We start from the raw sequence: 14,865 nt of genomic DNA, 5'->3' as shown, positions 1-14,865 counted from the left end.
AAAAAAAAAAAAAAGAAAAAAAAAAAAAAAAGCAGTAAGAATATATGCTCCTGAGCCGTGCAGCCTAATATCTTCCAGTCTTTACCTTTGGCATTTTCTACTGAAGGCAGGAACGCTATATCTCTACCTTCCTCACCTGGCCCTGGAAATGAGGGCAGAAGACCAACCTGCCCCGACCCTGCATCTCATTTGCCATGAATCGGTTAGGAGTCTGGACCTGCTCTGGATTCTCCAAGGGAGAAAAAAAAAACAAACCAGAGTCACTGCCCAGGGTACCAAGAGCATCTTGGCTATAATAATGTACCTCGGTCAAAGGGACTCTGGTTTCAGCTGTCTCATGCCCAGCCCAGTCCCTTGTGTTGGCAACCAAAGAGTTTGGAGTAGGTCAAATGCAGACGCGATCCCAGCACGCACGGTCACTGGTGACAAGCTGTGGGCAAGGTTCTTTTTCCATCTACATCTACAGAGAATAACACCTTCCACACTTCCATAGCTGTCTATGAGTTATGAGGGATAACTCACACAAAAGGTTTAGCAGAGAACTTGTTGAGATAGTAGAAGCATTTGATAAATTGTGCTTAGAAACCTGCCTACAGTTGGGTGTGTGCATAGTTACAACAGAGTCCCAACAAAAGGACCTCTGTGAGATTGAGTTCAGCCCCGTCTACACAGCAAGTTCCTGGCCAGCCAGGGCCACAGGGTGAGGACAAACAAAATAGATTTTTCTCCTGTCCAAGGGAAAAGGAACAGTCACTGGACTGAAAGCTAGAGAGAACAGGAAGAAGTGGGAGGGTACCTAGGCTCGAGGGGTGTCCAATCTGATGCCTCGAGACTATATATAGGTCTGAGGACTGGTGGCTAAGCTGAGCGTAGCCCTGTAGCTCAGCAGGAGAAGGGCAGAGCCTGGGCAGCTAAGCTACTGAGGGCCTGGAGTAGAGCTGGGCAGAACAAAGGAGAGCCAGGTGTGTGCTGGAGAAGGCTGGGCACAGCTGACAGGGGGCGGGGGGGGGGGGGGGGGGGGAAGGGGTGTCAACAGGAACACCTGTTTTTTTGAGCAGAGGCACAGAACATCATCACATGACTGTGCTTGCTGGTCCTTCAGAGAGCAGACACTACATTCTGCAGACTAGGACCGGCACACCAGCTGGCACTACTCTGCTTGAGGCGCACACAGTAAGGGCTGACCAAGGTGATGAAGCCATCTCTGACAGTTCCACCATGCCATTCCAGTTGGGGTAGTGTGGGGGTTAGGGGAGAGCCAGAATCGAAGATGTGGCACCTCCAGCCTAAGACCCTTTGGGGCAGGGCTGGGGAAGCATGCATGCTGGGCTCTAAACCTTCCTCTCCACTGAAAGACTCTGTGGGGCTAGTTCTGGACGCATGCTTTCCTCAAAACAATGCAGCAATCCAACTGGAGAAGAGCAAGCTACTGTCTGACCCAAAGGGCAGGAGTTACTGTTGCTGACCACAGAGCGAGCGCCATGGGCTTCCTTGTGTGGCACACTTTGCAAAGATGCATTAAAGAGAATACTTTTCCTTAGCTAAAATGTGCAAAATGAATCCTAATTGGGATAACCCTGGGTTGAGGCCCTTTCAACAAAATGGATCTGTATGCTTCAAAAGCATCAGTGTGAGTTACAGAAAAGCTGACACTGGGTGAGGAGGCACAGACTGAGACCACAGGATGGGGGGGGGGGGACAAGCACTTCAAGATCAGCCATTCTAGCTCATCCTTGGCTACACAGCAGGTTCAAAGACAGACTGGTGGAGAGAGAGAGAGAGAGAGAAAGAGAAAAGGGGCTACACTGACTGGGTATGGTGGTTCATGCCTGCAGTCTCAGCACCACAGGGACGGCTGGAGCAGGAGGACTGTTCTGAGTTTGCGGCTAACAAGTGAATTCTGGACCAATATGTGCCACAAAGTGAGTCTTTGGTGGTGGCCCACACCTTTAATCCCAGCACTCAGGAGACAGAAGCAGGTGGATCTCTGAGTTTGTGGTCAGTGTGGTCTACATGATTGAATTCTGGCCTAGTCTACACATTGAGACCTAGTCTCAACAAACAGCAAGGTAAAAGAAAGTAAAGGCAATAAAGGTACACAGCAAGGGGTAATGAAGGACAGAGGCATCCAGCAAAGAATAGATACCTGCACTGTGTGTGTGCTCGAGCATGTGTATGCATGTATAAATATATGACAATGGTAGTGTCATCTACACTTTCTTCCTAATGTTTATTTACATTTTTTATTCATATGCAAGTGTGTGAGGGCACTGGATTCTCTAGAAGTGAACTTTAGGCAGTTGTGACGTGGGAGCTGGGACCCAAGCTCAGGTCCTCTGGAAGAGCAGCCAGTGCTCCTAACCACTGAGTCTCTCTCCAGCCTCAGTTACACTTCCTGGAGTGAAAAGTATATGGGTTATATAACATAATGCCCTTGCTTTCTTAGATGTACAAGTGTTTAGGAGTGAACAACAACCATGATGTTTGGCATTGTATTCTTAGAGACACAGGACAAAGTCCTACCTGCTGGACTAACTCCCCAGATTCAGTTCACAAGTTTAAAGGGGCCAATTTGAGTACATAATTGCAGCGGGGGAACCTGAAACCTCATTCTTGCTGGGCAGAGTCAGCTTGTCATGAACTGATTTAGTCTTATATGGCTAAGAAAAGGGGGGTGGGTGGGAGGGGGGGGTGAGGGTTCTGTAATCTTCAGGTCCACCACCTGGTGGCGCCTTTCTGCAACGCATCCTAGGCACTTCTCTGCACCAAGGGCGGAGCAGTGAGCCACTGCTCTCCTTCTGGCTGATAAAAAGGATGCAGGAACCACTCCATCAAACACAAGCCACTGCCTCTGCTAACTGGGTAACAGGCTGGACAGACATAGTCCATTGGGCAGCAGCATCATCAGCTATCTACTGCAGAGGTCCTGCAAGGCTCCCAGTTTTCAGGGAAGAAACCCAAGCTCTCCAGTAAGGCTGCCAGACCTGCTACCTCCCCCACCTCACTGCCCTTATATGACGCTAAATGTAGCCCATGAGTCATGGCAGCTGTATGTGCCATGAACAGTCTTGCCTTACCCTTCTTCTCTCTGGCCTCCCTGTCATCTCACCGTCCTCATTGAAGTGTCTTGTCACTTACAACAGATACTCCCAGCCGGGCAGTGGTGGTGCACACCTTTAATCCCAGCACTCGGGAGGCAGAGGCAGGCAGATTTCTGAGTTTGAGGCCAGCCTGGTCTACAGAGTGAGTTCCAGGACAGCCAGGGCTGTTCAGAGAAACCCTGTCTCGAAAAAAAAAAAAACTAAAAACCAGATACTCCCAGCCATTTGCCAGGGCTAGGTGGCCTTCTCTACCACCCAGCCCAGAACACCAGAGCATACCTCTGCACCCTCCCACTGGGCTGTGACTATTGGTTTGTTTACCTTCACCCCAGCCCAGGCTGTGGGCTCCCAGAGAGCAAGTCTGACTCTGCTAGCTGAGCCTAGCCTGTGCCTGCCAAAAAGCCAAGAGAAAATAGGCCATGCATCTACGAGGCACGGAGGCCAGTGTCAGGGCAGGGGATAGACAGCTGGGTATGGAGGCACAAGTGTTACTCTTCACGGGTGAACCCTGCCCTCTGCCAGGCTGGGACTGAAATGGGATCAGATGAGAACAGAGCCGGACAGACTAGGAAGTGTCTACTAGCTCAGGACAAGACACAAAAACTCTGCTGGCATTGGGCAGGTTAACCAGAAAAAAAAAAAAATCCCCTGGCATACTGTGCAGTGACACATGCCTATAATCCCAGCATCAGGAAGTAGAGTCAGGAAGGCAGTCTGAGCCTAGACTGGGTTACATGGTGAGAGCTGCCCCACAATCCCCTACTCCTTCCCCCACCAAAGGAAAAGATACAAAAAGAAACGCCTCAGTACTAGTGAGGCTGAGACAAGAGGATCACTGTGGGTCAAAGCTAGCTGGGCTACCCTAAGAGAAACAAAGGCCCATGTCAGAAATGCATGAGGCAGGACATGGTCTACACTGGGTTGTTTGAAGAGCAGAAAGACATCGCAATCATGGAACCAAACCCATTTCTGTATAGAACCCCACAATGAGGAAGGTACAGACCAACCTGTGTAAGAGATGCAAGACCTCTCAGAATCCACATGGGAGCTCTACATTCTTACATTTTATCTCTAAGTGACTTTTGCTTACAGCTTTTTAAAAACTTCTTTATGGGCTGGTGAGATGGCTCAGTGGGTAAGAGCACCCGACTGCTCTTCTGAAGGTCTGGAGTTCAAATCCCAGCAACCACATGGTGGCTCACAACCATCCGTAATGAGATCTGGCTCCCTCTTCTGGAGGGTCTGAAGACAGCTACAGTGTACTTACATATAATAAATAAATAAATCTTTAAAAAAAAAAAAAACTTCTTTATTATTATTATATCTAAGTACACTGTAGCTGTCTTCAGATGCACCAGAAGAGGGAGTCAGATTCATTATTGTTGCTTGGTTGTAAGCTACCACCGTGGTTGCTGGGATTTGAACTCAGGACCTTTGCAAGAGCAGTTGGTGCTCTTAACCACTGAGCCATCTCTCCAGCCCTACTTACAGCTTTAAAGTTTACAAAACAGCTGCAAATACATAATTCTAACTGATCCTCCCTGACACACATAGGAGCATGCATATTTCCTAGAAAAAATTAGTGCAACTCCGGCAGGAATACGTTTTCCCATCCTAAATCTGCATAAGCTTGTTGTTTCTGTAACTGTCCCCACACACCTGAGATAGCCAGCCTCCCTACAGATCTGCTCTCTATACTCAAGAAAGCAAGAGGAACTCACAGCCCAGGAATGAGGGTTTCAAACCACGGGCAGTCACCCAAATATCAGACAGGAGAGCAAGACCAACATGGGGTCGTGTAAACCAGGGTTCAGGACTTAGCTTCCATCTCTCTCTTGCTCTGTTAACCCAGTCAACCCTTTGTGTGCCTCAGTTTCCTCATTTTGAAAAGGGGAGTGGTAACATTTCCTTCATAGGATGTCCAAAAGATCAGCTGTTATCCTGGGGCTGGCAGAAGAAAGACAAATGCCCCTGTTGTGTGTATAGGTGACCTGGTAGAGAATCTCTCCAGACACGTGAATTTTCAGCTTGTACCTGAAGGGCTAATTACTAGGATCCATTTTTAGGGCTTTTTTCCCCCTCCCCCTAAATGCAGGGTCTTATTCAGAATGCAGACCAGGCTAACCTTGAACGTGTGAGTCTCCTGTGCCTCTGCCTTCCAAGTGCTAGGATTACAGAGATTCAATACCATGCCCTGCCTGGGTTCTTTTTAATTTTTCTTTTTAAATTTATTTACTTGTTTTATATATATGAGTACACTGTAACTGTCTTCAGACACACCAGAAGAGGGCATCAGACCCCATTGCAGATGGTTGTGAGCCACCATGTGGTTGCTGGTATTTGAATTCAGGACCTCTGGAAGAGCAGTCAGTGCTCTTAACCACTGAGCCATCTCTCCAGCCTCCTCTTTTTAATTCTTATAACTTTCTCATTCGTCTATTTTTGTTTGTTGTTAGAATGCTGGCGATAGAACCCAGGTCCTTAAGCATAGAGACAAGCGCCCTATCAAGAAACTGTACCTGCAGAGCCAATGTCTGTTTCATGACCGAGAAACCAGAACTTGGAGCTGGCAGCTAGCTCTCTTCTCCTGACTGGACGGAGACAGACATCAGGGCTATCCCTTTAAACCTGAATGGCATGACAGGTGTGGCTGAAAGGGGAGTGAATCCTCTCCTGCTCTCAAAGGAACTACCGGAAGCCCTTGCAAGCCCTGGCTTTGTGCTCCGGATGGATGCTGGGGGGCTGGGGAGATGGATTAGTAATCCTTTGACTCCAGCCAGGATTCCCTGGTGACAAAGACTCATGCGTGTACTGTCATCCTCATTATTCCCCAACAGTGCCGACTCTGCTCACTTTGTAAATGCAAGAGGATACACACAGCTCCAGTTTGTTAGGAAAATATACCACTGCCTCGTTCTCCACACGCTGGCTGCACTGTACTGCCTGGGGGTTACCAGTGAGAGGGCTACACAGAGCGAGCCTCACCCACTGAGGCGGCTCTGCTCTGGGCCTGTGGGAGAATACCTGCGGCAGCCAGAGAGGAAGTGACTCAGCCAGGGGGAAGTGGGAGGGGTGCTGGCAAAGGGCCTGCACGGCTCCCCCAAAGTACATCCACTGCCATTAGGCAGCCTGTCCCCAGCAGCACTTGGTCATGCTGAGCACTGCAGCTGGGCGCAGAAGGGACCTAAAAGCCCACTCTGCAGCCTGGGGATCCAGGTCTTGTCTCCTCCAGGAGGCAGGCTTTACAAATGAGCCCCATACGAGGAGATTGTGTAATCACCACTTACAGCCTTCAGGAGTCCCCCATGGGCTCCACTAGAAGACTGAAGTGCTGGTCGGGGTAAACTCGGAGCAGTTTTAGAAAAAAGCCAGAGCATCACCAGTTCCTGTGAGTGCTCAAGTGGGCTGGCTGCTCCTGAGGGCATTTCCCCAGCAGTCACTCTTAGAAGCCACCAGAATGGGATCTAGGGTATTGTCCACAGTCCTGTCACCAGCTGACCCCCTCCTCCCTGCCTCCGGAAGCAGCTGATGTGACAACAATAATCTGTCAGGCCGTGTGGGTGTCAGAGGAAGGGACAATCTTAATAGCTCTTTCTCGAGCTGTGCTGGCCTGGTATCTCCCATCCAGAAAAGCAGCCAAGCACACTGGCTTGGTAGACATTTGTGATGGGTCTTGGATCTGCAAGGGGCCTTGTGAAGAAGGGATATTGGCGCAAGTCACTGACAGCTCTCCCTTTGTCATACCAGTCCGCTCTAGCTCACTGGCTAGAAAAGAAACTCACAGCAAGGAAGATCCTAGCATGTGACTCAGGGGCCCTTCAGCTCAAAATATCAGTTACTGCTCTGGGGGCTTGACTAAGCCCAACTACACGGCTGCCACAGGGTCCCATATGGAGTTCAAGTACTGACACTCAAAATAGCTGAAATCAGGCAAAGAGAAAGCAACAAGAGATCAAAGAAGGGCTGGCTGTGCCTAAGAGCCACCTTTTTGTCTACTTTGTGACCTGGACACCTGTTTCTGGGCTCATAGCTTCCTCACCTGGAGATGGGGGTGGTGGTGGCACTGCCCCCAAGTATGGTGCACCCCGAGGGACTGTCCTCAGAACCAACATGCATGAGAGGAACCACGCCAGTGTCTAGCCCAGGTTTTCAGAGTGGCGCGGGAAAGCTCAGGCTGAGCACACAGACATGCAACTTTCCCTTATGCTGTCTGCAATGGCTTTAAAAAGAAGCACTGCGTCATCCTACACACAAGGCCATTTGGATCAGAGCCATACAAAGTTAAATTTCACAACTTTGGGCTTTAGATGTAGCTCAGCTAGGAGAGCACTTGCCTGCCTCCCAACACCACAGAAACTGGGCACTGAGGCATATGCCTGTAACCCCAGTACTTAGAGGCTGAGGTAGGAGATTCACAAGTTCTAGGTCAACTTCAGTGATTTCCAGACTGGCTTGGGCTTGATGAGACCCTATCAAAAACACCACCACCACCACGACCACCAAGGCTGCATATCTTTAGTTCCAGTACTTGGAAGGCAGTGGCAGGCGGACCTCTGAGTTCAAGGCTAGCCAAGTCTACAGAGAAAGTTCCAGGACAGCCGGGGTTACACAGAGAAATCCCATCTTGAGAAAAACAAGCACCCTGCAATACTGTATGTGCATATGATCCAATACTGCATGTGCATATGAACCTATTTTGGTTAAAGAAATTAACACCCTTCAATGTACACAGGGAGTTTTGAGAAGAATCCAGAGAGAAGGGGGGCTTTTGTATTTCTTATTCATATTTTTTTGCATTCTTTGGTTATTTCCCTATAGTTATTATAATGATAATTTTGCTTCTTGAGAAGGTGTACTCTGGTGGCAGGTGGAAGCTTAGTGCCCCAGTCTTATGGAGCTGTCTGCTTAGGCAAGGGGGTCCCAGGAGCTGAGGAAGGAAGGGCCAAGGTCAATACTCCTGGGAAGTACAATCTCCCTCAGACAGCTTGCAAACAAGTCTATAAAGAACTTCCTGTTTGCCACCTGGTAGCCATTGGACTGAAGGCAGGCTTGAGCTGTCACTTTATTGGGGATATTCACAGATCACTAATAGAGACAGCACTGGAACCTGACTATGCCAGGCACTAAGCGACACTTGGTATCACAGTAACCTATTCTCAGCCTCAGTGCAGGAACAGTTATCCTCCTTTTACAGCAGAGGACACTGGGGTCAGAATGATTTTGTTCAAGGTCATCTGGCCAGCATGTGACAGAGCTGGCTTCTGAAGCCAGGTCTGATTGTGGCTAACATGGTTTAAAATGTTTCTATGTATTCCCCACGGGGACCCGAAGAGAGGACCTTGCCTCCAGGCAGTGGCAGTTCCATTCTTCAGCCAAGGGAAGGATTGCTTCAGCCTCATCAAGGTCCTTTCCAGCCCTACAGCTCTTGATTCCAAGATTCTGGGGACTGGGCTCCCTGGGGCCAGCGCCTGGCCAGGATAGAGGAAGGGGTAGCATGGGCTCCAGAGTCACAGAGAGATGGACGTGGAAAGCCCCAGTTCCATCACCACTGGCTGTTTAACAGAGCAGGCTCCTTAATCCCCCTGATCCCTGACAAGCTGTTCTGTAAAGTAGAGACAAGCCCTACCCCACAGAGGCCATCCAGTGCAGTGTCCACAGTAATCAACAGGGAACCTCTGCTGGTTTGAACCTTTTGTTGTTTTTAATTTCCTTCCTATTTTTTCCAGGAGAAAACACGCCCCTTGCCCATGATGCACCCGTAGCCTGGGATGCTTCCAGCACCAAACTTATTGCAAAAGTAGCAGGACTTTTCTGGCCAGACCTGGAAAGTGCCAGCCATGGGGTCCAAAGTCCCACGGTATGTTGGACCAAGTCACCCAAAGGCCAGAAATCCTCTCCCTAAAAGCACTGCTATCCCTCTAACACACCTCATCATGCAATACCAACTGTGCCCAGTCGTAAAGGCAGATAACTAGCAGGTCAATCCCGTTTTCTCCAGTCCCCACTCCTGTGACAGTCCACTCCCTTCATTCTGGACCCTTGGGCAGCAAACGCCCTCCTGTAGGGTAGGTGGCAGTCCGCATGCATATTTAGAGGGGACACTGTTTCCTGACAGTGGGGTTTTCTTGAAAACATCAGCCTAACATAGAGCTAAGCCCCTAGAGTCCACATTCCCACCCACCCACTTATCCCCTTATCTGCCTCAGGTCTGCGAGGGAGAAAGATGGGCTGCTCTCCCTGTTCTCTCATGAGCAGATATTTGCTGGGGGGTAGCTATGAAGGCTTGGCCTTCAGGAGACTGAGAAAGGAGGGTGGTGAGTTCAAGGTCAGCCTGGTCTATGCAGGAACTCTGAGGACAACCTGGGCTATTAGGGCAGGACCTTGTCAAAGAAGCAGCTTTGAGGCAATAGCTCTCTTCTAGGCATTTGTTCCCTCAGGTGGTCTAAACTCTATGTATGAGGAAAGTCAGGGTTTTGAGAAATGGCCTAGTGGTTAAGAACACTTACTGCCCTTGGAGAACCTGGGTTCAGCTCACAGAACCCACATCAGAAAGCTCATAGCCATCTGTAACCCAAGCTCTAGGGCACATAAACTCATGCAGCCTCATACATACACAAACAAAAAATAAGTAAGAAAAAAAGGGGGGCTGAAGAGATGGCTCAGTGGTTAAGAGCACTGACTGTTCTTCTGAAGGTCCTGAGTTCAAATCCCAGCAACAACATCCATAATGAGATCTGACGCCCTTTTCTGGGGTGTCTAAAGACAGCTACAGTGTACTTACTTATAATAATAAATAAATCTTAAAAAAAAAAGTCAGTCTAGCTAAGAGCTTGCTCAGTTATACCCAAGATAGTGTTTACTAGAAAGACAAGCATATAAATAGAACCATCTCTAAAATAGCAAGCCAATCAAACATGCGATACTAGCCTCTTCCCTCTGGGCTCAGGATTCCATGGCTTGCTAAGATGTGGAGTGGGGCTGGGGGCCACCCTGAAGGCTACAATCTTACTTTTTTTTTTGGGGGGGGGGGTTCGAGACAGGGTTTCTCTGTATAGCCCTGGCTGTCCTGGAACTCACTTTGTAGACCAGGCTGGCCTCAAACTCAGAAATCCGCCTGCCTCTGCCTCCCGAGTGCTGGGACTAAAGGCCACCACCACGCCCGGCACAATCTTACTTTCTGCTCTGGTTTCAGACCACTTTCTTACAGCCACCTTACCTGAGACAGGGTTTAATGTATCCCAGGCTGGATTCAAATTCTCTATGCAGATGAGACCAATGTGTTTCTCCTGTCTCTTCCTCCCCAATGCTAAATGACAGGCATGTACCAATGCCCCGGTTTTCTGTAGTACTAGAGATGAGTGCCAAGCATCTACCAACAGAAACATACCCTACTCTCCCCTCCTTCTCTTCCTCCTCTCCTTGTTTGTTTGTTTGTTTAGTTTTGGTTTTTGGTTTTCCTAGACCAGATTGGCCTTGACCTTAGAGATTAGCCTGCCTCTGCCCCTGAGTGCTGGGGCATGTGCAGCTGCTTGATCAATGCAGAAAGTTAATCTTATTTCATGGCCTTCCTAGGTAGGATCTCCACGGGAGCTCTGAAACCACCTCTAAATGAGGTTGTTCAGGGATCCTCCCGCTGTGCTTAATCAAGGTAGCTGTGAGCAGACGGGAGGAACACACTAGAGTTTCTGAAACTTGACAAAGCTCACTTCTGTGGTCAAATGTGAGCAGAAGAAAGGTGAAGACAGACAGGCTGCCCTTGCCCAAAGTGGAGATACAGGCGAACCAGCAGGAAGCCTGCCCCACCTCTACCCACTCTGCCCTGACCCAAGCCCTCACTAGCCTGAAGCACCCACTTTCTCCCCAGCCCACCGCTCTTCTGAAGCCAGAGGGCTCTTTGGAAGATGCAGGTGTTTCCAGCACACAGGCATCCATCACCACAGAGTACCAATGCTCAAACATCTTCACTGAGTGCCTGCTTCTCTCTCTAGTTTCTCTCTCCCACATATCCTGCAGCCAAGTCCTGTTATATTCTGTGATGGAACTCCTATGGCACCAAAACCATGATATGAGAGCACGTGCACACCCCCCACCACCACCACTTCTACCTAGGGGCCTAGAGTGCTTCACAAAACCCCAGAAACCTACCGGCTCCTCAAAGTCTCTCTAACCCTCTCCATATCCTCGTCCCCGGGAAGGTCGTTTTTTCTGTTCCCTTGATCTGTACTTCATGCTGCACAGACTTCTGGGAAAGACTCCCCAATACCTGTGCAAGTGCCAATGGATTGGGGTGCCTGTCCCTCTCTCCTTTCCCTTGCCCCTGCCCCTAGCATGTGGCAGTCCCACGTGGAAATTCACAGGTGTACTGCAGAGAGTCTCTACCCTGAGCCACCACACACGTAAGGATGGTGGAGCACATGTGCATCGAGCATGACCCTTCCTGCTGAGGCTAACTCAGGTTCCAGAGCAGGCTCATCAGAGGGGACTCCAGAGAACGAGACATACATTCCCTCCAGTTCATGCTTTAAATGCTACTTCTCAGCCCGGTGTGAAGGCACAAATCTGTAAGCCCAGACACAAATTTGAAGCCACCCTGGGCTACAAAGAGAGACCCTGTCTCTCAAGGCCAAACAATCTTATTTCTCAGTAGTTCTACTTTTCTGGGGGCTGGGGCAGGGTTAAGACAGGGTCTCTTTATGTAGCCTTAACTGTTCTAGAACTCACTACGTAGACCAGCATAGACTAGAACTCATGGAGGTCTGTCTGCTCTGCCTCCCGACACTACCATGGCTAGCTCTGCTTCTGCTCCTGCAGAAGGCTTTAGGAGAGAGACAAATCGACAGTCCAGCCTGGGAAAGCCCCATTTTCTTTTCAGAAAGAATACATGAACCGCAGCGCTCTCGTGACCCCTCAGAACAAACAGTTCCGTGGGACACAGCTCTAGCTCCTGTCAATTGCTTCAAGTGGGTCCCAGAAGCTCTCCAGCCACGAAAACTACCATTCACCAAGCGTCTACTGCACAGTGAACGCTGAGTCCTAACTCTAATATCTGTCTTGATCCTCACGACAGCCCTATTGGGGAAGAAGTCCTACTGTGTCTTTTACAGTGAGAAATCTGGTTAGCTGAGCAGGGATTAGAAGCAGACCTGTTTGAGCCTTCAAACTACTGTCTTATCCGTTAAAGGCACAGGAGAGAAAATGTAACCCCCTTTACATCTGGCCTTCTGGGAGGAAAGCCCTACCTTGCCAGCAGCTTAAACAACCTGAGGTCTCAGAGAGAGAAGAGCACTTTGGGGAGCACTTTGGGGTTGTCCACCTAGTACTGACCACACGGTGCCTTCTCAGCACAGGTCCAGTAGGTCTATACCAACTCTCTTCTTGGAAGCATGTGATGGTCTCTGACGAGGTGTCTAGCTCTCTCACCCTCCTCAGCTCCTCAGAGAATGCGATCTAAGATACAGATCTAGTCCGGTCACTCCTCAGCTAAAAGCTTACTGGCCTCTTGTGCACTGGACACAAAGTTCCAAATGATCCATGAGATGCTCATTTTTTTCATTAACTTATATTGCTTTACTTTGTGCCCTGTCGGCTTCCATACTACTCTATTGACACAGCTGAGGTTGTCTCTCTCTGATTCTCTGTACTTCTCTCCAAATAGCATCTCCCATTTTACATGACTAAGCCTCCCTCCCCTTTCTGTCCTTCCAGTCACTATCCTCCTGTCACTACTGCCCAGGCTTCCCAGACTGAGCTAGCAGCTTCCCCACTGGGCTCCCTCAGCATTCAGTTCCTGTTGCTTTTGTAGATCACATTTCACCTATCTGCTTGCAAGTCAGTTTCCTCTAGCTGGACAGTGAACTAGTTCAGATAAGAACCTCTTTATTAGGTGTTAGCGTAACTCTCCATAGTGACTCTTTTTACCATGACCAGTGGTTTGCAAATGAGGACAAATACAAGCGATCAAAGGTCGGGCAACCAGAAAGCAGCCGGCACCAGAATCTGAATTTAAGGAGTCCAGAGCAAGGTTGACACACACTTTTAATCCCAGGATTTAAGGAGTGAGCCTCCAAAGCCTACTAATACTACACAGCACTAGGCTCTGCAGGCAGGGCCCTTTTGTTATGTGAAAAATGAATGAATGAATGAATGAATGAATGGGGACTATCTCTGGCAGAGAGTCTAATTCACAATCAACTAACAGGGCCTTTAAGGAGGAACTCACAGCATTGTTTATAAATAAGGGCTGTAGGATTTTGCTCTTCCTTATCTCATGCAAAACTACTCAGCCCAGAGGGAAAGGTGCCCAGCCCAGCGTGACTACCCTCTTCCTCAATGATTCTCAAAACCAGCAAAGCCAACCGGTTTCCTCCAGTGACTTAAAACAGAGCAAAGTCTATCCTGCCACCGAAGGTGGCTGTCAGCTCTTCCTTCTGCCAACAACCTGGGGGAGTGGGGGTGGACGGAGAAGCCACTGGGAATCCGAAAGCTCCTACCCAAGATTGAAAGGTGGGGCCAAGCATCGTAGGAATGGGCGGGCCTGACCAGGATGGCAGGTGAAACACTGACCACAGCAAGCTCTCCCACGGTGAAGACCGGCCCAACGTGGATCTGGCAAGCAGGTTGCTGTGACTCGCACCTGAACGCCGCCCAGGATGTGAAAATTCCCCAGCAGCGATGGTGTCGGTGCCAACGGGTGAGGGCTCCAGGAGGAAAACCTTGGCTGGCTCTCCTTGGGGACTCGTTCTAACTTTCAAGTCACTCTCTAGGTCAGGGGAGAAGCATGAAGAGGAGGAGCGGGTCTCTCTGGGAGAAAACTAGAGCGGGCCAAACGCCGGCTGCTTCGATGACTGGTTGAGTGGGTCTCGGCAAGGCGGGCAGTGCCCATTTCCCAGGGCTGCGGCAAAAGACCGAGGCTCCCGGCAGCTGACGCCCCCGCTGCCGGGAAGGACAGACATCCAGTGGCGGAGGGGGAATTCACTATAGCCGTTCTGGTCGCTCCGGTCAGCTTCGGGCTGTCACCGGGGTCCCTCCGCCACGGTGGCCCGCCCCGCCAGCACGCAGCCCCCACCCGGCTCCGCGTCCCGGGACCCCGAACTCACCTTTCCCGGGGAATCAGCGCTCCTTGCCCATAGTCCGCAGCCCAGAGTTGGGGCTGCTCGGCGCTCCGTCCCGGGGGCCGGGGCCGGGCCGGGGGCGTGGGAGCCGCTCACCGCCGCCTCCCAGCGCAGCCGCCAGAGCTGCCGCCGCCGCCTCCCTCCATGGCTGCGGCGCCGCCACCTGACAACGGAAGTGACGCATAGGCTCTCGGCCCCGCCTCCCGCCCCCTCGCCTGAGTCTGGGGTTGGTGCGCCATCTTCAGGATGGGCGGAAGCCTTCAGGCAGGAAGCCCAGATAAGATCGCCAATTGGTTCTGGGTGGAGTCTGGGTCGAAATCTGTAAAGCGATTGGACAGTCAGGGGGCGGTACTTAGCGCTAATCTACATCTACAGTGGGACTGGGACAGAGGCGCCGGTCCGCCTTGGCTCTGCAGAACCTCACCGACTTTTGCTCTCCTTGCTGGGGTTGGGGACGACTCTAAGTGGTTGCAAAACCCGCCAACTGCACTGCATTCTTTAGAAAAGTAGTCTTCCCTTGATCCCCATTTCTCGGCTTCTGGAAATTTGTGTGGGAAAGTGCTGAAGTTGGGTACAAGAGAAGTCAGGAATTGGCTATCGCTACTGTCACAATTCATTTCACTTTAGGCCCTTCAGAAACCCCAAAGATGGCC

At 50.3% G+C, this 14,865-nt stretch overlaps 1 protein-coding gene across 1 annotated transcript in view; it reads right to left on the bottom strand.

Moving 5' to 3' along the window:
• Positions 1–14,387, bottom strand: part of Stk40 (serine/threonine kinase 40) — a 39,106-nt gene extending 24,719 nt beyond the window's left edge. Inside the window, exon 1 of the mRNA XM_021160591.2 lies at positions 14,198–14,387. The gene's annotated coding sequence lies outside the window, so the exon portion shown is untranslated. The remainder of the gene's footprint in view (positions 1–14,197) is intronic.
• Between the last annotated feature and the right edge of the window lie 478 nt (positions 14,388–14,865).

Source organism: Mus caroli, chromosome 4 (genome assembly GCF_900094665.2).
Source record: "Mus caroli chromosome 4, CAROLI_EIJ_v1.1, whole genome shotgun sequence".
Lineage (NCBI taxonomy): Eukaryota > Metazoa > Chordata > Mammalia > Rodentia > Muridae > Mus > Mus caroli.
Note: the sequence above shows the minus strand (reverse complement) of the source record. Positions and strands in the feature narration are given on the sequence as shown.